At 47.9% G+C, this 21833-nt stretch overlaps 1 protein-coding gene across 11 annotated transcripts in view; it reads right to left on the reverse strand.

The window, feature by feature from the left end:
- CDH4 (cadherin 4) overlaps positions 1-21833 on the reverse strand; it is a 568752-nt gene that overhangs the window by 495956 nt on the left and 50963 nt on the right. The window lies entirely within an intron of this gene.

A 21833-nucleotide genomic window follows, 5' to 3' on the forward strand; every position in this document is an offset into this window, starting at 1 on the left:
TCAGTCTGAGGCAGAAAGCAGTTCCTGGCATACCGCCTGCTCTGTTTCCCTCATAGCACCCTCCTAGGCGAAATCACCTCACTCAGGTTCTTCCTTGTGTGTTTTTGCCTCTCCCCTGAGAACGTGATCCCCACGAGGAAAGGAGAATTTACAGCTGAAAAGGAGAATTTACAGCTGAAATGCCTAGGAAAGTACCCGGTCCAAAGTGGGTGCCCAGTAAATGTGTGCTGGGTGGAAACAGTACCTTGGACAGCACCCGGCACAGTTCCTGTCATTCCTGCCAGCAGCACTGCCCACCTGCCCAGCACAGAGCCTATAACGCAAAGCTCAGGGTCCCCTCCTGAGAACTGGGTGGTAGATGGTCCCTGAACCTCCTTTCCTGCTTCCACTTAGGTCCCAAGCACACGGACGACTACCAAACTCTCCCTTCTCCCAGCTGTAGTTAAAGGTGACAGTAAACCTGACAGTTTACTCAGCACTCACTCAGCTGGATAAGATGAATAACTTATTAGCACTGTCCCAGTTAGGCTGCCTTCCATGGTTATTATAGGTTCGACACCCAGGCATCCCACACAGGCGTGGTTCCTCCACCAATGTGGCCTTCTTTTAGCCCACACTATGTTAAGCTGAGTAAAAATTAAACACTGACTGTTCAATGAAACATATTCCCAATGAAACATGGCTAGTTAATTACAGGGACTAACACTGCTTTTAAGAACGGGAGGGTTTGGATTTCACTGCGCTAATAATTGCTCAGAGGCGTCACGTGGCGTTTCAGAGCTACTCCAGGTAAGAAATTAAAGAAGAAATGGCATGCCATCCATCTCCATTTCACTGGGGGAGAAATAGCACTTTTATAGATGAATGCATCTAACAAATAAGTCAACAATGAGGGAAACAAAGTAGGACTGGCACAAAATGCTCATACAAATCTATTCATATTTCTCATTAGGAGAATGTTGACTCTTGGTAGAGTTTGATCATTTACCAGAAGGGACAGCTAGGAACCAAAATAAAAACATTTCTGCCCCTAACAGTATCAGAGCATAAGTAGTCCTACCCTAGACTCTTGCTATAATCCCACTCACTACACTGCAGAACTGAGCATCACGATGGGTCCCAGACCCCAATTCTACAGATAACTGGCTAGAGCATAAAATTACTTTGTTTCAAAGGAGTTATACCCTGTCCCTTAGAATCTAGTGATTAACTGTTATATAATTCTACTTATTTTGTCCCTTTACAGGGTGACTTCATATTATCAATTTTAAACTTAGGAAAGTCTTCTTTTGAGTGTGTATCTATGAATTTGTGTTGGTATTATAGTTCTCATCAAAAAATTAAAATATTAAAGTTGAATAGAAGACACTGGAAAATAAGGACTCAGCCAAAATTTACAATGAAAAATTAATATAGGAAATGTCAAAATGTGTAGAACTTTGTAAATTAATAAGCACCAAGGAAAAGCAACTCCTTACTTCTTAATGAACAGGTAGGTTGGTCCCTGGCTACCTCGTCACTGGGAAAAACAGCAAACCTAGGAAACAAAGATACTTGAGGGCATCCATAAGAAAGTAACAGACGTTTCAATGAGTTACCCCTCTCTCTTTCCATCTTAACACTTAGTGTATATGGTATTTTATTGAAAATCACCTCAAATCCCTTTTGAATATGGACAGAATAATAAGGACAAGCAACAAATATGGAAAGCCCAACAGAGTAGCTAAATAATTCCCAAACCTGAGGTAATTCCAGAACAAACACGTAAACTGAGGGCATAGGACTACTCTCTCTCTCGTGTGATCCTGGTGGGAGGAAAGCCTTACAGCAGGTCCCTTCCAAGAAAAGCACAAAAATATACACCAAGAGGGAGGTGTCCATGTCGGCCCTGGCCAGCACTGTCCTACTGGCCCCATGAGGCCGGCATGACCCACCTCCTCTCCCCATCGGGCATCCCTCTGCCTCACACCGAACACTCCCAGGGAACTTCCAGGAAGTCCCTGGTACATGTTAAGATTCGTCATGCCTCTGTAGCTTTGTCCAGAGTTCTTCTTCCTCCTGGAATATGCCCTCTTTGTCCTTCACGGAGATACAATCCTTTAGGTCTAAGTCAAGTCAGTTTCTCAGGGAGCCTTTTGCTGTTTATTTGCTTTTTATCTCAGCCCTACAGTGCCCAGCGGACGTGACCGACTGTCACTGCTGTGATGGGCACTCTACTATATGATGCTGACACAATGGCCCACACAGTCTTGGAGCTGAGAGCCTAACAAATATGCATCAAAAACTCCATCCATTCATAATATGAGCTTTGAAAAGAGCCTTAAAAGGCACAGGTGCCGGAAGAGCAACAAACATCTTCAGCCAGGACTCTGGTATAAAGAAGTCACTAAGCCAACCCACAATAACATTTTTTGAGCAAAATGTAAACCTTTCCAGAAGGTTTACACTGACAGTCTGGGGTCATTTGTTACTGCAACCATGACTTACTGATGCTGATTGATACCAGAACCGTGGAAGGTTTTTATGCTGGAACACAGGGGAGGGAGGAGCAAGAAGACAGGCAACTACACAACTTCTTGCTGGGATCTTACCCACATGCACGAACCTAGTCCCCTGAACACATCCTAACTGCTGGCTGAGCTCTGTCTGGGTTCCCACACGGATACACAACGTACACACACACATTTCCTCACAGAACTGTTCAAATATTCTAGTTAAATATTGTTCTTTTGATGTTCTTGGCTCCCAGCCAATCTCTTGATATAAGCTGAATGGAAATTATTTTTTGGCAAGGACTATGAACCTGAAGTTTCTTTTACCTTAATTCATAATCGTTTGTGTCTCATTTTCTAGCCTAGAACAGATATTCATCTCCTGAGGTCCACACGATGTTGGCTGAGTGAAAAAACTCTTCAGGAACATAACATATTTCACAAGAGGTATAAACAAATGCTCGCTTCCCCAGCTACAGCACAAAGTGCATCTTCCACCTTCACCAGCAAGCAAAGTTCAGAGATGACACCACGAGCCACTCGAAGACCTGTGGACTAATAAATACAGGTACCTCCAGAAATCAGGCAGAGTGGCCTTTTCCTCATAGTCAGAGAGTCGTTGGTGAGGATCAGAGGAAAAGTACATTTGACAGCATTAGGCCATGGTTGGATGCCTTCAAATATTTAGGATTATTCAGTTCCTTATGTTATTTTTTTAAAAGGCTAAATGTACATTTCACTTAAGATGCCATCTTTACGTGCGGTCAGAACTGCCATGCAGACTTTTAAAACAGAGACTTCCCATTCCCAAACCCATCTGCTACCCCTAATCCAGCTCCCGCAGCCTGGGCGATTTGGGGGAAGCCACTTCTGAGTCAAGAAGATACCCAGAGAGAGAAGTGGTCATGCAGGGCGCGTCCACCCTTGCCATCCACCTTCCCCACCACAGCATGACAAACGGTCTAAGTCACGCAGCTGAATCTTCACAATCTGTGCTCTTCCAGGGAGTTAAAGCTCACCATCCTTCAGACCCGAAATGCAGGACTGGCAGTGACCCCTGATCCTGTCACAGTGTCAACAGGGCCAGCAGGCCTCACAGACCGTGGCCTGTGCATTTTCGAAGAGCTTTATGAGCTCTAGGCCTTGGACTGAACAACCAGGCTTCAGCGCACTCCCCGCCGTCCACTAACCCTTACGATGCCACTTCTCCCCAGGTCCACGGAAGTAAGCAAGCGAGGGTTGGCCACTGAGAGCCCTGAAACTTGGTCTCTGGTCCGTCACCGTTCAAGCTTCTCCCTCTTGCCTTAAAGATGTTCTGCACCGAAAACGGTCATAAAAATGCAACAAACAGATGGGTTTACAAGACTCTCTGCCAGTCGCTTCCAATTACTCAGCTTCCTATTCGTAGCACATGGCAATTAACCAACAAAGGTGTTTATCATCTTAGAAGAAGGGGCTCTGGCTGAGGAATCACATTATTCACCAATCTTCTCACTGCTAGCTTCCAAGACGGCTAAGAGTAGAGATCCCCATCTCCTTCCTCAGCTCCAGTTTGTCTTAAATAGAGACACACACACGTTAAGTGGATGAAACCATGTAATCCGCTCCCGGCAGTTCTGTCAAACCAAGGGAACGCTGCGTGGGGACTGCTTCACAACTCCTAAAGTCGGTCACTGTTAGGCCATACGATTCACTTTGTCAGTGGAGTCCTTAACGCCTCCCCTGAGTTTCCGTAGCTGAAGCAAAAGTTCCACAGAAGTAGTAATGACGACGAACATTTACTGAGAAAAAGCCACGGGCTAAATTTTGTGTTGAGCACTCACTTCACCTCCGTTTGAATCACAACCAAGGGCAGTATCATCCACCATGTGGTTTCTGCCTTGGAAATGGCGGGACGGTGCACAGAACACGCCTGCAACAGCGGCCACACGCTGGGGTGCACTTGCCCAGTGCTCATCCCCCATCACTCTGAGCCAGCAAGCGTGCTAACTGTGGAGCCCGGGATCGTGCCTTTCAGGAGAAGATCTGGGGTTTTATCCTCACATGGGAGGGAATCGGGCTGCTGCTCTACAACGGAAAGGTTACTTTCCACTCCACGGGAGACATAAGGACGCATCTTAGAGTTTGCACTCCAAAACTGTGATCACGCGTCCGGCCAATGGAGCCCTTGCTGGGCAAATGCCAGACGTGATGATTTGTGCCTCAATATTTGGGGCTTGGTAGGGAAACAGAATCAAACACAAACCCAAAGGGCTAAGAAACGTCATCTGTTTTACGGCATGCTCTAAATTCTTGGCCCAGCAATTACCTTAGGATGAATAACTTTAATATAAGTCATCATAGAATCCGATGTAGAAAATCCAAAACACCATCCCTCCAGCAAGATCCCTGACAGATGGACGCCTCGCCTTTGTTTATCCACCCAAGATGGCGACGCCCTTATGTGGTAAACAGAGGGACGCTGGCCGGTGGCCCGCTGCTGGGAGGCTCTGGTCGTGGGTAACACATCCATATGCTCACGTAAACCATCTCCGCGATGCCCCCGCTGGTTTCTGTGACCTCGGGACCAGAACGAGCCTCCTTCCTCATCCACCTGTCGTGCTCCAAACGGCTGACCTCCGTTCCTTTGCTAACTTTCCTTCCCTACCCTGCGACCCTCTTGTTGGGATTACTTGTACAGTTAAATAGTATTTTCTAGTCTCCCATTTGATTTAAGGTTTTAAATGATGGGATTACATTTACCTGGGTTTTTAAAGTATGTCAAAGAGGCTTTCTGGGAATTAGGATTTCTTAATTAACTCATCTTTTTAAACTCGGTAATACTCTTTATATTCATAAAATGAACTCAGAAGCAATAAGATGGCATTTATAACATGCAAGCAAATAACTCTTTAAGAGTGTGACTAATTCAGAGGGCTTTTCCCTTCAAACATTCTAAACTGGCTGTTGTATATGGGGTTTTGAATTCATTGCTCTGATCTGAGCCTGTGGAGGGTCCCTTCTCAAATTCCCCATCAGATGATAAATCCCTCTAAGGCATATGATGTCCAGCTGTGCCTGGGAGGGAACAGAGCTTGAGGAAACACCAGAGTGTTCATGTCATAGGTCTGGGGAAAGGCAAGGTGCAGGCAGAAAATATATGTCACGACTTGTCTCAGAATCCTCTACAAAGTCCTATTCAGCACACTCCAATTTCTATCGAGACCCAAGAATTCTACCTCTTCTGAGAGATTCTGATGTTCAAAAACAATTATGTAAAATCTCTTCAAATCCATAACATGACCAACAGTGTTTATTTAACAATGAAATATCTCATAACCTGCAAAAAAGTGCAAGAAATAATCATACACACACACACGCACGGACCACCTAAATTTAAGAAACGAGAAACATTAACTTTTGATCTCAGGAACGATCACACATTACAGTGGGAACCCTTGCTGCCCACCCTCTTCCATCTTGTCTCCTCCTTCACATCAGTTACCCTTATTTGGAATTTGGTTTGTGTGTCTTCTCTCCTCATGTTTATACTTTCATGGACCTAGAGTTGTCACAGTGAGTGAAGTAAGTCAAACAAAGACAAATATCATATGATATCGCTTATATGTGGGATCTAAAAAAATGGTACAGTGAACTTACTTACAAAACAGAAATAGAATCACAGATGTAGAAAACAAACTTATGGTTACCAAGGGGGAAAGGGTGGGGAGGAATAAATTGGGAGATTGGGATTGACATATACACACCACTGTACATAAAATAGATAACTAATAAGAACCTACTGTATAGCACAGGGAACTCTACTCAATACTCTGTAATGACCTATATGGGAAAAGAATCTAAAAAAGAGTGGATGTATGTATATGTACAACTGATTCACTCTGCTGTACAGTAGAAACTAATACAACATTGTAAATCAACTATACTCCAATAAAAATTAATTTAAGGGCTTCCTTGGTGGCGCAGTGGTTGAGAATCTGCCTGCCAATGCAGGGGACACGGGTTCGAGCCCTGGTCTGGGAGGATCCTGCATGCCGCGGAGTGGCTGGGCCCGTGAGCCACGGCTGCTGAGCCCGCGCGTCTGGAGCCTGTGCTCCGCAACAAGAGAGGCCGCGACAGTGAGAGGCCCGTGCACCGCGATGAGGAGTGGCCCCCGCTCGCCGCAACTAGAGAAAGCCCTCGCACAGAAACGAAGACCCAACACAGCCAAAAATAAATTAATTAATTAATAAATTTTAAAAAATTAATTAAAAAAACCAAAAAACAAACAAAAACAAAATGGTATTAGGATAAACAGTTATGAAAAGAATAAAAAATATTACAATTTTGCATAAAAAAAGAAAATATAGTATTCGAGGGCATTTTGAAACATCATATTAATGATACCATTTAGTCAATATCGCTCTGCAATTTTTGTGTACGTTATGTTAGAGATTTATCCACGGGGATATGTATACAGAAATAGTTTATCACACAATTACACTGTTTGAATATGCCACAATTCACACATTTATTCTCCTATCATTGGACATTTTGGTTTTATTTTGTTTGATTTTGCCATTACGAACGACTTGACAGTAATGTTCCTGTGTATCTTCCTTGGGGACTTGTTCAAGAATGTCTCTGGAGGATATACATAGAAACAGCAAATTCACTTTAGGACATCCACAAGCATAAGATGAAGGACAGGATTCTCTCTAAAATTCTCCAAGATGATGTTATCATGGCCCTAAGGATTGTCCAACAATTAAAAAATAAACACTTTCCAGAGAGCCATTAGTATAATTACAAAGCTCCCTTCCAATTCCAACTTAAATCTTTGCATTGGGCAAGTGTTTGACATTATTATTGAAAATAAACAGTAACGGTCAATCAGGGACTGATGAGGTTGGAGGGTCACGTCTGACTCCTTGAGTACAGGGCAGTTAAACGTGGGTGGTCAGAGGACCGGACAGAGGGAAGAGGGGCTAGTGTCTGGGTAAAAGATACGGCGAGAGCCCTGTCTTAGATCCCAGCCCGCCTGCCCGTTCTCTGGTTCCCTTTCTCCAGAGAACACGTCTTCACCGCGAGAAAACCAGCCTCCCTCACTCTACCACCCCCATTCTCGCCCAAGTCTTATTTACAACTGCTCAGTCTGCCAAGACAGAATGTTCTCCTCTGAAATTTTTAGTTGCAGGAAAAAAAAACCTTTTTGCTGGTTCTAAACCCCTGATTTTCTTCTCCTCAACCTCTCCCCAGTCTCCCTTCTTGAAGTATTTGATAACGGGCTTCTTAAAGTGTTCTGAAGCACAGTCTGTAGAGAAGGAATAGTTGAACCATGGTCTGCAAAATGGCTGCTATTTCTCTCCTGGGTCAGACCAAAAAGGCAAACCTAGCCCGCGATTTTCTTGGGAATGGCTAGAGGTGATTCCAGCTATTCGAAATCTCTCCCTGTCCCTGGCTTCTCTGCAAGCCCCCGACCCTGCCGCCCAGCCCTGGGAGTAAAACCTCACAGAAGACCCCAGTGAGGAAGGAGTAGGAGTCCTTGGATAGCTGCCCAGTTAATAAGAAAACTGTAAATGCTACTGTGAAATAACCAAACTAATTAACCCCCTGCAGTTTGAGAAAACTAAAAACCCCGGGGGCAGAAACTCACACATTTCAAAATTACCAAGGGAAGGAAGGAAGGAAGCGCAGTTTCTATCTTCACAGCAGTGCAACTCGGTGGTGTGGCACAGCTTCGAAAGCAGGACACGCACACACAGTCAAGGAAAAATCCCAGCTCAAAGACAGAGAAATCTTAGAGATGACAAAGGTCACAGAACAAGATGTCAAACCTCCCAAACACAGGGGACAAGGCAGCACAGTGTGAATGTCTGAGGTGGACGCCCTCAGGGACAAGGCTTTGAAAACAACCCGCCTAGACTCTTGAATGTAAACATTGGAGAAATTTTAGGACTAGACCCAGGGGGTATCTGCCCAGGGCCATCCTCCTCCTCCTCCTCCTCCTCATCATCATCATCTTCGTCCTCTCTGTCATCAGCAGCATCACTATTAACATCATCATTATCTCTATTTTTATCATCATCATCTCCATCATCATCTTCATCCTTATTATCTTCATCATCGTCAGTATCTTCTTTATTATCATCATCTTTTTCGTCATTATCATCACCACCATCACTACTATCAACGTCATCAACTTCATCATCTCACTGCCATCATTTTCTTCATCATCATTTTCTTCATCAACACTATCATCCTCATCACCTTCACCATCATCGCCATCATCTTCTTCTTCCTCATCATTACCTACATCATCATCATCATCACCACCTGACAATGCACTCTGCCAGCCACATTCAAGAAAATAACCCCCACTTTACAGTAAAGCCCCTGCCACTCAGAGAGAAACAGTAACCTGTCTGGGGCCAAGCAGCGCAGTCAGGATTCCAGCCCAGGCCCGTTTTTCTCAAGCCCTTGCTGTGAGCCTCACGGAGAGAAGGACCATGGTTGTTCCCCATCAGCCAGACTGAGGCCAAAATCTAACTCCCACCCAGAGGGCCTGTCCTTACTTCTCCGTATGAGTGAATGTGTTTCTACACTGGGTGTTGTTTCCATGGAAGAGAGACAGGGAGGGAAGGAGAGACCCTTCCCTGTAAGGTCCAGTGGGGGAAGGAGGGCAGCGAGAAAGGCTCCAGGCCCTCAGGGGCTCCATCTGATTCTCCAGGACTTGGGCCACCTGCCCTCTGCAGCGAGGACTGGAGATTCTATACTGACAACCTCCCCCATTTCTGGTTAAAAAGAAGCTGGTCCCTACACACACACAGGGCTGCACATGGGAGGTAGTGGCCTCCTTCCACCAAACACTTAGTGAGGACCTACTGTGGCCACAGGATTGGCCCTGACCAAGGGAGACTGGAAGAGGCCCATAAAAAGGCCTTCCTGGAAGGGAACAAAAAGGGATTGAAAAAGACCATGCAGTATGCTGGGAACAGGTACCAGGAGATAACAGGCCAGGAGAATTAGTGAAACACTCCTACTGAACCACAATAATGTTGATGATGGAGGAGAAAGAGGAGTTCACAGCCTTACTACGTGCTAGGCACAGTGCCACGTTTCACACACACATCATCTTACTTCATCCCTGTTGTATAGGTAAGAAAAACAAGGCTTAGGGAGCCAGCTCTTACCAAAGTCACGCTATAAACATCCCTGGCAGCCGAGTCAGAAGGTAAAAACCCTTTGTAGCCCACTCCCCAGTAGCCACCAGGACCAAACCCTGCACCGTGGCTCCTGGCCAGGGTGATGCTTGGGTGAGGCCCACTGTGTTCTCTGCTTCGACGCTCTCCACACAGGGAGTTCTCCGACTTTGCACAATGTATGAATCCCGTCTCAGTGTGAATTTTCTGCAGATTCTTTCACAAGAATCTGAGTCATGGATATTCAATATGCTTTACTGTCTTATCAGGAACAATCGTTTGTGTAATTAGGGCCCTGCCAGGACCGCCTCTGGGCGGACAGACCACCTTGCCTGGCTGAGTAACTGGCAAGCAGGCATCCAAACCAGGTGTGCTGTATCCATGGCGAAATAATCACACTTTGCATATCACAAAAAAGGTGCAATTAAATGTTTTAAATATCGGATCCACGTGTCTGGAATCTTTAAAAACTTCACGTGTGGCTTATTCCTAAATTTCTGAACAAAGTGAATATAATTACCTTCGATCTTCCTTGGACCAGAAACACTGAGACTTTAGCTGTTACACGGAAGAGAGAAAACTGCTGACTTGGGCCCTGCTCCTTCTTCCACTTCGGCTGGGCCAGTAAGGAGAGAGTCAACGCAAACACTCGACATTTGTCCACAGCCACATGCCCCCCGCTCCCGCGTCTGTGGAGCTGCCTGTCTACACGACAGAGCCACCACGTTACAGGGAGTTGTCGGATGTCTTATCTCATTAATGTCCTGCAGCAGCATTACTGCCGCCATCACGCTTATTAATAAGACACACAATACCGCTCACATGTGTCGAGAGGACTCTGAGATCTTAACAGTGACTGAAGGCTCTGCCAGATCCTTGTGGTCCCTTCAACCAGCGAGGGCGGCCTGGCGGCTTCATCTCGGCAGGTGAGAAGGAACGCCCTCGCTTTCTTTCTGGGTGTGCTTTGTTGGATGTTGCACAGTCTCTGGTCCTATACTGGGAAGGTCTCATTCCCACACCACGGGGTAGGCCCCTGTGGGCGGCCTCCATCCCACAGTCACTTGGGGCTTCGGAGCGCCCGGACAAAAGCAGATGGGGCAAGCCCAGGGGATGATGCTTCCACTCGAGGCCTGTTCATCCAGCGAGGTCTGAGCACCTACTACGCACCAGGCGCGGGCACAGAGCAAACAGATGCCTCTTGGTCACAGAGCACCCTTTCCCGTGGAGGAAAACGGACAACCAACCAACCAACCAGGGCAGTTTCAGAGCCTGCTGAGCACTGTACAGACACAGGAAGAACACAGCCTGAAGAAAGCAGGAGGGAGAGAGGGGCTGAGGACCACCTGCTTCAGACCACTGGTACCCAGACAGGGAGGGCAGGGGAGGGCACTGCAGGCCCGTGAGATGTGAATGCGCCTGGACACACGGGGACGTGCAGAATCGCCAGAGCGAGGTGACTCACTGCAGGGGGGCAGAGGGGTCAGGAAGGGGCAAGACGGGTAGGGTAGTGGGGGAGGGCTGGGCGGAGACAGTGTGCTTTTTTCCTAATAGCTTAATTGAAATATAATTTACATACCATCAAGTCCACCCACTTAAAGTGCACAATGCAATGGTTTTTCATATGTTCTCCGAGCTTGCATCCATGACCTCTCTAATTCCAGAACATTTTCATTGCCCGCCCCCGACAGAAACCCCATGGTCATTAGCAGTCACTCCCCACTTCCCCAGACCCCAGCCCTGGCAGCCACTGGTCCACTTTCTGTCCCTGTAGATCGACTGTGGGTCCATCCTGACTGCCTGCTTCCACTCAGCAGGCCTCACCCATGTTGTCATGTGCCAGCACCCCATTCCTTTTTCATGACCAAATAACATTCCCTTGTGTGGATTTTTTCCACATCTTGTTTATCCATTTATTGACCCCTTGATAGGTGTTTGGGTGGTTCCCACTGGTTGACGAGTCATGATTTTAGGAACACTCGTGTACATGGTTTTAGGAACACTCGTGTACACATTTTTGTGGAACGTGGGTTTCATCCTCTCAGGCGGATACGAGGAGTGGGGTTGCTGGGCGGTATGGTGACTCCAGGTTTACCCCCATAGAGTGATGTTTGGGTGGAGACCAGCTCTGCCACCTGCGGGGTAGGTGGTGGGCAGAGCCCCACGCAGACCCCTGGGAGATGACCCTGTTTGGTCTAGAGGGACAAGGAGCCCAGGGTGTGGATTTCAAACGCATTTTGGAAGTGATGGAGTTTGCTGTGGTATGAGGGAAACTGAGGGAGTGAGGACAACGAGGTCTCCAGGAGAGACTGTGTATGTGTATGTGCACATATGTGCACATAATACACACATGCAAACACACACACACATATACACGTACATCCCCGGATCCGCCTTATGAATTCTGACCCAGTGGGTCTGCAAGGGTCCTCGAGTCCATACTCTTCGGCTTGTCAAGCACAGCCAGGCATGGGAGCCACATGGCATCAGCCCCCGTCCTTTCTCAGGTGAGGAAACTGACGTTCTGGGGCCATGGGACGTCCCCAAGTCACAGGAGCCACCTCTGCCCCGTGACCTGCTGGGTGAGGGAATTATCAACTCATGAGTTGGCCAAGCCTCTTCTTAAATAACCCAGACCTTTTAGGACATTTGGACTGAGACCTGGTTGCAGACACAGGCTGGGGGAACACCGTGCTGGGCATTGGGCAGGGAGGGCCGAGTGGGTGCAAAGGCACGTGGGCATCCCGAGGGGTGAGACCGAGAAAGGGGCTCTAGCAGTTCACCCGCCTTAAGGCTCTCGGCTAGAGTTTCACCCTCACAGCCACTGAGGTGGGTCCTCCCACCCAAGGAATCCACAGTCACATTCATGAATGGAGCGGCCGGTGGGCAGTCCTCCCCCACCACGGAACTGATCACAGTAAAAGTGACCCCAAGTCCCGGCCAGTCAAGGAGGAAACAGCTGGAAGGGAGCTCTGTCCAGTAGGAAGATAACATGAGCCATGTGTGCAATCCTAAACCTCTAGTGCCACGTTAGAAAGGTAAAAATAGAGGTGAAATTGATTTCCCTAATATGTTTTATGTAACCCAATACAGCCAAAGTACTATTGTTTACACCTGCACACTGCACAAAAGGTTATTACTGGGTGTCGTGCAGGCCTTTCCACTCCGAGTCTCAGGAATCCAGCCTCTTCTACACCCGTGGCTCAGTGTGCACAGCCCGGTCCCTCTGCTGACCCACCCCGCGCTGGACAGCGCAGACCTGGGGCTGCAGGAAAAGTCCCTGGACAGCGGGGCTCACTGGCCCGGGAAACGGAGGGTTTCAAGATCCTGTGCGGAAAGCTCAGGCCATAAAGTGAAAGAGGGAGGCAAGGGTGGGGTTTCTCAGCAAATCCAACCACATCTATTACGAGAGGGAAGCCCAAGGTTATGAAAAATGAACGCAATACCCGGTACAGGCTGGGTCAAGAGCACGGGCCATGCTTTGCCAGCATAAGGGGAGGAATAGAGACGAGGCCCACATCTTGCTCCACCACCCACTGCTGTGTGACCCTGGGTGGGGATTCGACCTCTCTGAGCCTGACCCTCACCTGCAAAGTGGGGTTAGTGGCGGTGCCTGTCTCACGGGTTGGTGAGACTCACCTGGGACTCTATGTGTGGCACAGCCTGACAGAGCATGGGCTCCATAAGCCTTGCTCTCAGGTCAGAGGAGCTTGTATAGTGAACAGGACACGGTTTCAAGAACTGGGAGGAGAGGGAGGGAGCCTGGGCTGGTTGGAGAACGGCTCCGATGGGCCCTCAGAGGGTACAGCCGGGAGTGCTTCCTGGTCCCCTCTTGGGGGCATCTGGAGCTCCACCATCTTCCCCTGCCCCTCCCCACCCAACTCTGAGCTGCGGCCAGACCCCCCCACCCCCACCCCTGGCCTATTCCACCCCTGGCTGAGTTGGGCAGGCTGTGTCCTCCAGAGGGGGAAGGTCCCTCATCCCGAGGCCTGGGGCAGCAACGGAGCAGGCCACCATCCACCCTTCCCAACCTCCACATTCACCAGCTCACCACTGAACTCCCACCCCGGCAGCCTCTGGGCTCTGGGACCACCCCGAAGAACACAGCAGGCAAGGTGGCTCGCCCCTGGTTTTTCCCCTCTAGGGCAAGGGGAGGACACAGTAACCATGGCGACTGCTGGGAGGGGAGTGAAGGACAGGTGCCCTGCCTGGAGGGGCAGCTCCCACCCCAGGGATGAGGAGGGGCCAGCTGGGCGGGCTGCAGGGGTGCTCCAGGAGGGGGGAGCAAGGAAACAGAAGGGTTTAGACAAGAAAGGCCAGAACTTTCCACTGCAAGGGAAGCCTGCCCCCTTGTAATCTTCCCTAAAACTCCAGCCAGGAAGGAGAGCCTCGTCGGCCCCGGGCTCCAGATGTTCGTGTGACTGGAGTGCCGGTTGCACCTACTTCTGTGTCTTTTCTTTACGAGAGCTGCTGAAATGTCGCTAAAAATAATTCCCCACTCTCAAAAGGCCAAGCAGGCAGGTAGCTTCTTCAGAGGGGAAGAGCACCGCCCTTCACAAACAAAGTCCAGCTTAGTCCAAAAATAAAGACTCCAGGTCGGGGCAGGCGAGGCTGAGGCTTTGTTTCCGGCTGAGGCTCTAAGAGGACCTGGGTCTGGCAGGGGAGGGGCCCAGACCTCCACGGGGCGGGGCAGAGAAGCCGCCACAGGACAAGCACTAAGATTGCAGCCTTGTCCTGAAATACCCCGTAACACAGAGTGAGGCCCAGTAAGGGCCGGGGCCACTGTGGGCAGGGCAAGTAGCATCCGTGGAGAAGGCGGATTTCTTACCTCAAGATGCCAAGCGAGAGCCATGAGTATAAACAAGGGTGCTCTCAGCCAAGGGAGGGACCATGGAAAGTCATTCTCTGAATTAGCCTAGAATGGGATTTTGTGCAGCTAAGAGACCCCTGGATCACCCCCCAGGGCAGAGGGAAGCAAGGCCGATAGCATTCCCTGCACCCGGGAAAGGGTCTGAGCCTGGGCCGGGGAAGCTCAGACACACGCAGGATGATGGGATGCACCAAGAATCCCCCCAGCACCAGTGAGAAACAGGAAGGAGACCCCAGGGCTGGGAAAAGTGCTCTTCCCAGGGCAACAGGAACGTCTGCCCCCACGCGGGTGGTCCGGGGCCTCTGAGCTCTTGCACTTGCCCAGGGCAGAGCGGGGAGCATCCCTGTGGAAGGAACCGTGCCCTGCAGGCCAGCATCACGTCACAGGAGGTTTCCTGGATTCTTTAGGGATGCTGCCGGACCTGGCTGGCTCTGAACCCAGAACCGTGATGAAAACCTATTCCAGCCAGGAAATCTGGGGTCTTTCTCCATCATCACTCTGACACAGATTTACATGTTCCAGCCTCTTTCCAATGATCCCCCTGAGACAAGCCTACATCCCAGGCTCTGCTGTGATGGGGACAGTTGTGGGGACAGGGCTGGGGGACTGGCCTGTTCATACTTCTACGTGCACCTATGTTACTGTCCTCGACTGGCCTGTGCCCATCAGCAGAGACCTTTTCAGGCCAACGGGTGCGGGGGTCCTGCTGGCGCTTGTGCCACATATGCAGGGGCTTGTGCGGGTGGCGAGCGGGGCTGCAGGACACCCGCAGGATCCTAGGACAGGCAGCAGTGCCACTGCCCAGAAGGCAGGCAGCTGAGGCCAAGACACCAGCATTCTTGAAGGACCTGTGACTACAGCTTGAACCTTGTTGAGCCAAAGCACAGGCCACGTGGGTGACAATGAACAGTTAAAAGTAACTGCCCAGGGTCTGTGGGTGTGAGGGGACAACTTCCAGGAGGCCAGCACACCCTCCAAAGGCAGGGGAGCATGAGAGAGGATCGATGTTGGAGCAACGGCGGCACGACCAGCAGCCTCCTGCACGTGCGCCCAGGGCCACAATTTGCATTGAGAATTAGAATGCAAAGTGTCTGTGAATATTTTTATTACTTCAATGTATAATGGGGAATGTGGTCATTGTCTACACCTAATAGAAAAGGTAAGCTTCCTCCCTGAACCAACTGTTTAAATTAGCAACTCTGTTAAAAACCAATCCAAGTCCACCATAAACAACTCACAATAGGAAGGAAAAGCCCCTTCCCTCCCTGCTCCCCTCTCCCACCCCCCAGGGGAACGTGCAACATTTTCTGTATGTCCTTCCAAAAATGTTCTACAGATATACCTAAGCACAAATGTCAAATAGAGTCCCCTATTTCCCACAAACAGGGTCCTAATGTATCTTCTTACAAATGTGTTTTTTTCACATAAGGTTAGTTATTAACCAAAGTTCCATGGCCACTCATAGACTTATACCTCATCCTCCATAAGGGCTGGCAGGTTTTCTGTTCTGTACTGGAGACAGTTCTCCACTGATAAAGATGTTGTTTCCAGTTTCCTACAATAAATAAACTTTCAGTGAACACACCTGCACACCTGGGAGTACAGACACAGAGTAAGTTTCCAGAAGTGGAATTGCTGCATCAAAGGTGTGTCCACTTTCCAAATAAGGTCACATTCACAGGTACTGGGGGTTAGGATTGGACATATCTTTGGAGGAGGACACAGAGCATGGCACCTCTGCTCCCCCTTGTCCCAGAGCACTCAAAACACAGATTCCACACCCTCCCTGAGGCCCTGCATCGGGGACCCCTGACCAACTCTCCCTGATTCTCCCCCTCACTGTGCCCCACCATGCCGATGTTTTTTGGTTTTGTTTTGTTTTGTTACAGTGGTTAATATCTAGATCCTTGAACTAACTTGAAGTAATTTATAAGCACAAAATTGGTTGAACACACTCAAAGCCTGTAGCTTTCCAAAATGCCATCTGAGAGCTGTTGTTTAGGACTATGCCCAAATCACACAGGGCTGGCATGTGTACATCCTTCCAGCCTTTCTTCTTTGTGGTTGTATTTTTATACTCCAAATTGATAGTGTTCAGGTCCCAAACATGTTGCTTTTGAATGTTCATTAAGCTTTCTTTAATATAGTAATACTTTAAAAAATTGGAGGAATTCCCTGGTGGTCCAGTGGTTAGGACTCGGAGCTTTCATTGCCGTGGGCCCAGGTCCGATCCCTGGTGGGGGAACTAAGATCCCACAAGCTGTGCAGCATGGCCAAACAAACATAAAAATAAAAATAACTTTTAAAAATTTGGATTTTTAAATTTTCAAGATACCATTTTCATTTTTTGTTTTATTACTTAATTGCAAGGTGCTACCTCATTACAACATTAATAACATGAATAACATCTAATTTCTCATTTAATTGTACATGTCAGATCCTCACTATGTGCAGAACACTGTACTAGTTGTAGGGCGTGTGTGTGTGTGTTTGCAACAAACATGAACACACATCCACTCCCAAGGAGATTTTAATTAAAGAATATTATAAAATTCTTGAAAAAATTCTTGAGGATTTGGTATATTAAATTCTTTAATATACAAGGATGAAGATGCATATGTGCTTGAGGTGCCAAATAAACAGCAAAAAGACTTGGTTGAAGATATGTCTTTTCCAGAAATTGTACCTCTAAACTTTCCCTTTTTCCCTTGAATCATACCAATAATAATTTGCTACTCAAAAAAAAAAAAAAAAAGGTCTGTTCAGTAGAGAACAAACGTATGGACACCAAGGGGGGAAGGGGGGGATGAACTGGGAGATTGGGATTGACATATACACACTACTGATACTATTGATAAAATAGATAACTAATGAGAACCTACTGTATAGCACAGGGAACACTACTCAGTGCTCTGTGGTGACCTAAATGGGAAGGAAATCCAAAAAAGAGGGGATATATGTATACGTATAGCTGATTCACTTTGCTGTACAGTAGAAACAAACGTAACATTGTAAAGCAACTATACTCTAATAACATTTAAAAAAAATAAAGTACATAATTCAGAAAAAAAAGGTGTGTCCATCTTACCTCCTGTGGATGTGGTCAAGTGACCACCCAATACACTGACTATACGTCTGCTACCACCACCTGTATGAGGGCCAGAGTTCCACAGCCTCCCAACCCTGTGCACCAACTTTTTAATCTTGGCCAATATGAGTGGTGAAATGGTAGGTCAGAATTTTATTGAGCACCTTCAAAATGTTTCTCAACCATCTAAAATCCTTTTTTCCCGTTAACTGCTTGTTCACATAATTTAGCTATAAAGTCACATAATTTAGTTCAACACGCCTGCTCCCCTTCCCCACCAATTTGAGCTCTTTGTCTCACTGATTTTAAAAATCTCTTTATTTACTAAGGAAAACTGTCAAATATATTTAAAAACATTTTCCCTAGGATCCTATGTTTTCCTATAAAATTTAAATGGTATGCTTTTGACAGTCAGGAACTTTAATTTTTATACAAATGTAACTGTCTTTTCTTATATGGCTCTGGGCACATGAATTTTTCAGATAAAATATGAAACTTCAAAGCAATTATTTGCTTCCAACAGACCACTTCAGGCAATGCTCACAGAATCCCAGGGCTGCACCCTCCCTCTCCTTTGCCACAGAACTGCTCTGCGAGCAAGGATGATGAGGACGCCCTAATCGTGCTGGTAGAGGTAAATCTTCAGTCTTACAGTCCGTAAAGATGTACCCGACAAACAAGTTATTTGGAAATGACATACAGGAAGGCAATGCCAGAAATGGTTATTTCATCTATCTCACTGTATTTCACAGCGGTGATATCTTGGTCCTTCAGATGCTTAAGGATTACCGAGGTGAAAAGTCCTAAGAAGGAACATGTCTTGCATTTACCTGTGCCCTCGTACTGCTGAAAACCAAATAAATTTCTCCTCCAAGAAAACGAAAACCAACTCATTCTGTGCTCCTGATGGATGTGACCTAAGAGAGAAAAGCCTCTGTCCTATGGAATCTCACCCCGAATGCTCTCAGGCAGGGGGTCAGCCCCCCCCCGACATGCAGTAACCTGGGGTCTCCAATGACCCCCTGGCATCCTCCACGATGCCTGTGAGCCTTCTGGGTCAAGGAGGAGTTGAAATCTATGAAGTGTAATTTTAATGTTAATCACATTGTCTTATATTGAATCTGAAAAATGGTCATCTAGTTTGCAAAGAGTGACACTCTCATGCCCCCACCCCATTTGATTAGTCAAAATTCCACATCCTCCGAGCTGGCCAGATAACACGTGTGCTCTGCATTTTCCAGGAGATTCTGAAGCCACACAGCACACTGGGGAGAAAATCATGTATTTCATAAGAATAACCCTTTTTTTTCCCTAAGCAAGCTTCCTGTTATGCATGCAATTTTGCAGCTGTGAGACAATATAGTTCAAAACATGTCACTCAGTCATTTGTTCATTTGATATATATTCATAGAAACCTGCTGTGAACTCAACTTTGGGCTAAACTTTTCCTAAAACAAATCACTTAAGTGGAGAAGTCTGTGGAGAGTAACTATTAATTACCTGCCTAAATAAAGATCCCATGAGGGAAATTCAAAAGAGTTACCTCATTCCTTCACTATATTTGTCACCTAAAGTTAGTGTCTGCAAACAGAAGGGAAAACATAATTACAACTAGTTCCACTCAACTTAGTTTCTCTCTGGGAAAAGATGGTACAGATGGTCCCCGACTTATGATTTTCTGACTTTAGGATGGTGCTAATACACATTCAGTAGGAACCATACTTAGACTTTTGACTCATGACCTTCTCCTGGGCTGGCGGTATGCGATCCTGTCCTCTTTCGAGATGCTGGGCAGTGGAGGCCACAGCCCCGCGACCAGGAGGGTGAACAACCAATACACTAACAACCACTCTGTTATTCACACTCAGTACAGCATTCAATCAACGACGTGATACGTGCAACACTTTGTTATGAAACAGGCTTTACGTTAGACGACTGGCCCAACCGCAGCCTGATATCAGTGTTCTGAGCAGGTTTAAGGTGGGCGAGGCAGGTCGGTAGGTCAGGGGTCTTAAATGCGTCTCTCACTTAGAATATTTTCAACTTAACCATGGGTCTATCGGGACATAATCCCATTGTAAGTCGAGGAAGATCTGTACTAGGAACGGTGATTTCTCATTTCCTGATGGGTGTGGAAGGGTGCCCCCATCATCAGGGACGTTGAGAGGTGTGGGAACAGGGCGCTATGCTGACGAGGCCAACTGGACGGGTTCCAACGGGAAAAGGAGCTCAAACCCATTAGATCAAGCATCTAGGATTAGAGCACAAACTGTGTGCAGGTTTTCATCTCATTTCCTAACCACTGGAGGCTGCCCTCCAAAGCTGACAGCCATGGAGCCCTTTATAGAAATAAACCCGCGACACGTCTGCAGACAGAGCACATTGTCAAGACTTCCACCTGGACCAGGGCTCCTGGCTTTGCATTTACTCCAAGGAACTTGAACTCTGTTCCCCCCCGAGTCTGCTCTCTTCCCCCTAGACCCAGTGATGTGGAAGGACATCTCCTCGCTCCCCAGACACCCACCTCCCCATCCTGACACCCCTCAACAAAGATTCATCATCTTCTCTTCGTACCTTCTGTCAGAAAAATGAGAAATTTCGAGGCCCTGCTCTGTACAGGTAAGGAAACACCACCAGAATTTAAAACAGCAGCTTCACACCAGAAAGGGAAAGCTATTTTGGATTTGCCTCCCGGCTGTCGGAGACGCAATTTGGGGATGTTGGGTTCCTCGGAACATCTTCAGGAGACTTTCTACGTGGAAGCATTTAAATGCTAAGCCCTTTCTTCCAACGACCTCTTATTTGTGACCCTCAAGGAGGGCAAGGAATGCTGTTCCAGATGCCAGTGGAAACACCCTCCCGACAGCGAGCTCTGTGCCCGGCACTGGGCGAAGCACCTGACGAGCATCATCTCATTTAACCTCCACAGGAGCCCTGGGAGCAAAGTGCATCTGTGATGGCAGAGCTGAGGCCACAGGTTACACACCTGCCCAGCACCTCTGGGATCACGAGTGGTGGAGGCCAGGATTCACACCGGGGTGACCATAGGTATTCCCTCCACGCTTAGGAGGGAAGCTAGGTGATGGTCTAGGAAGCTGATCTTGGACCTCCTTGTCTGGCGCCTCCCGGGGAGTTCCGAGTCCCAGAGTTCTTCTCATGGTCGAGTGCCCGGTGTGGTGTCATCTATAAATGGGGGATGTGCAGACTGACAGACAGCCACAGTGCCTCAAGGCCGTGCCCCTGAGGATGAATAAATGTGACTCTTCCTGGGTGTGAGAAACTCTCCCTCTGCACCTCTTTCATATTCACTGCCGAGCAGTGTCCTGGGTTAAATAGCATCCCCCGCATTCATGCCCACGTGGACACTCAGAATATGCCCTTATCTGGAAATAGGGTCTTTGCAGATGTAATCAAGTTAAGAAGAAGTCATACTGGATTAGGGTGGACCCTAATCCAGTGACTGGCATCCATATAAGAGAGAAATTTGCAAGCAGAGGTGACTCAGGCACACGGGGTGGGGTGGGGGGAGGCCATGTGATGACAGAGGCAGTTGTTGCAGTGATGAGCCTGGTAGCCAAAGAGCACCAGAACATCTGGCCACCCTCAGAAGCTGGAGGGGGCAGGAAGGACCCTCCCCCAGAGCCTCTGGAGGAAGTGCGGCCCTGCCAAGATGCCTTGATTTCAGACAGAACTGTGAGGGGTCTTAAGCCACCTGATTTGTGGTAATTTGTTACGGCAGCCCTGGGACACTAACACAGTTTCAATTTAGTATCCAAACTCTTCCAGGAAGCCTTCCTGGACCTGCAGCACACACAGAATGCCCCCCACCCCCCCCACAAATCAGGTTCCCCGCAAGGCTCAGGGGCCCTCTCCAAATCTACCCCCAGGGCTGGTACTCGTGACACACCTGAAGGTCAGGGTCACATCAGAACATCCTGGAATTCCACCTAGCACCACACACGTTCTCACAGGCACTTGGCAGCTGATGAGGACAGACAGATGGATTTTTATACAAAGGTAAATGGAATAATTGCTACATAAAGTTCCAGCTTGTCGGAAATCACCTCTGTGATCTCCCCTCAGTGTACTGATGGCAGAGCTAATATTCTCCCATTATTTCAGGAACAAAGGCTGTGTCTCCAAGTAAGTCACAGCTATAATCTCCTCTCTCCACTGTGACCATCATAAACGGCTGAGTTCATCGT

Source organism: Balaenoptera borealis, assembly GCF_965194805.1.
Source record: "Balaenoptera borealis genome assembly, chromosome: 16".
In the NCBI taxonomy this organism is placed as follows: Eukaryota; Metazoa; Chordata; class Mammalia; order Artiodactyla; family Balaenopteridae; genus Balaenoptera; species Balaenoptera borealis.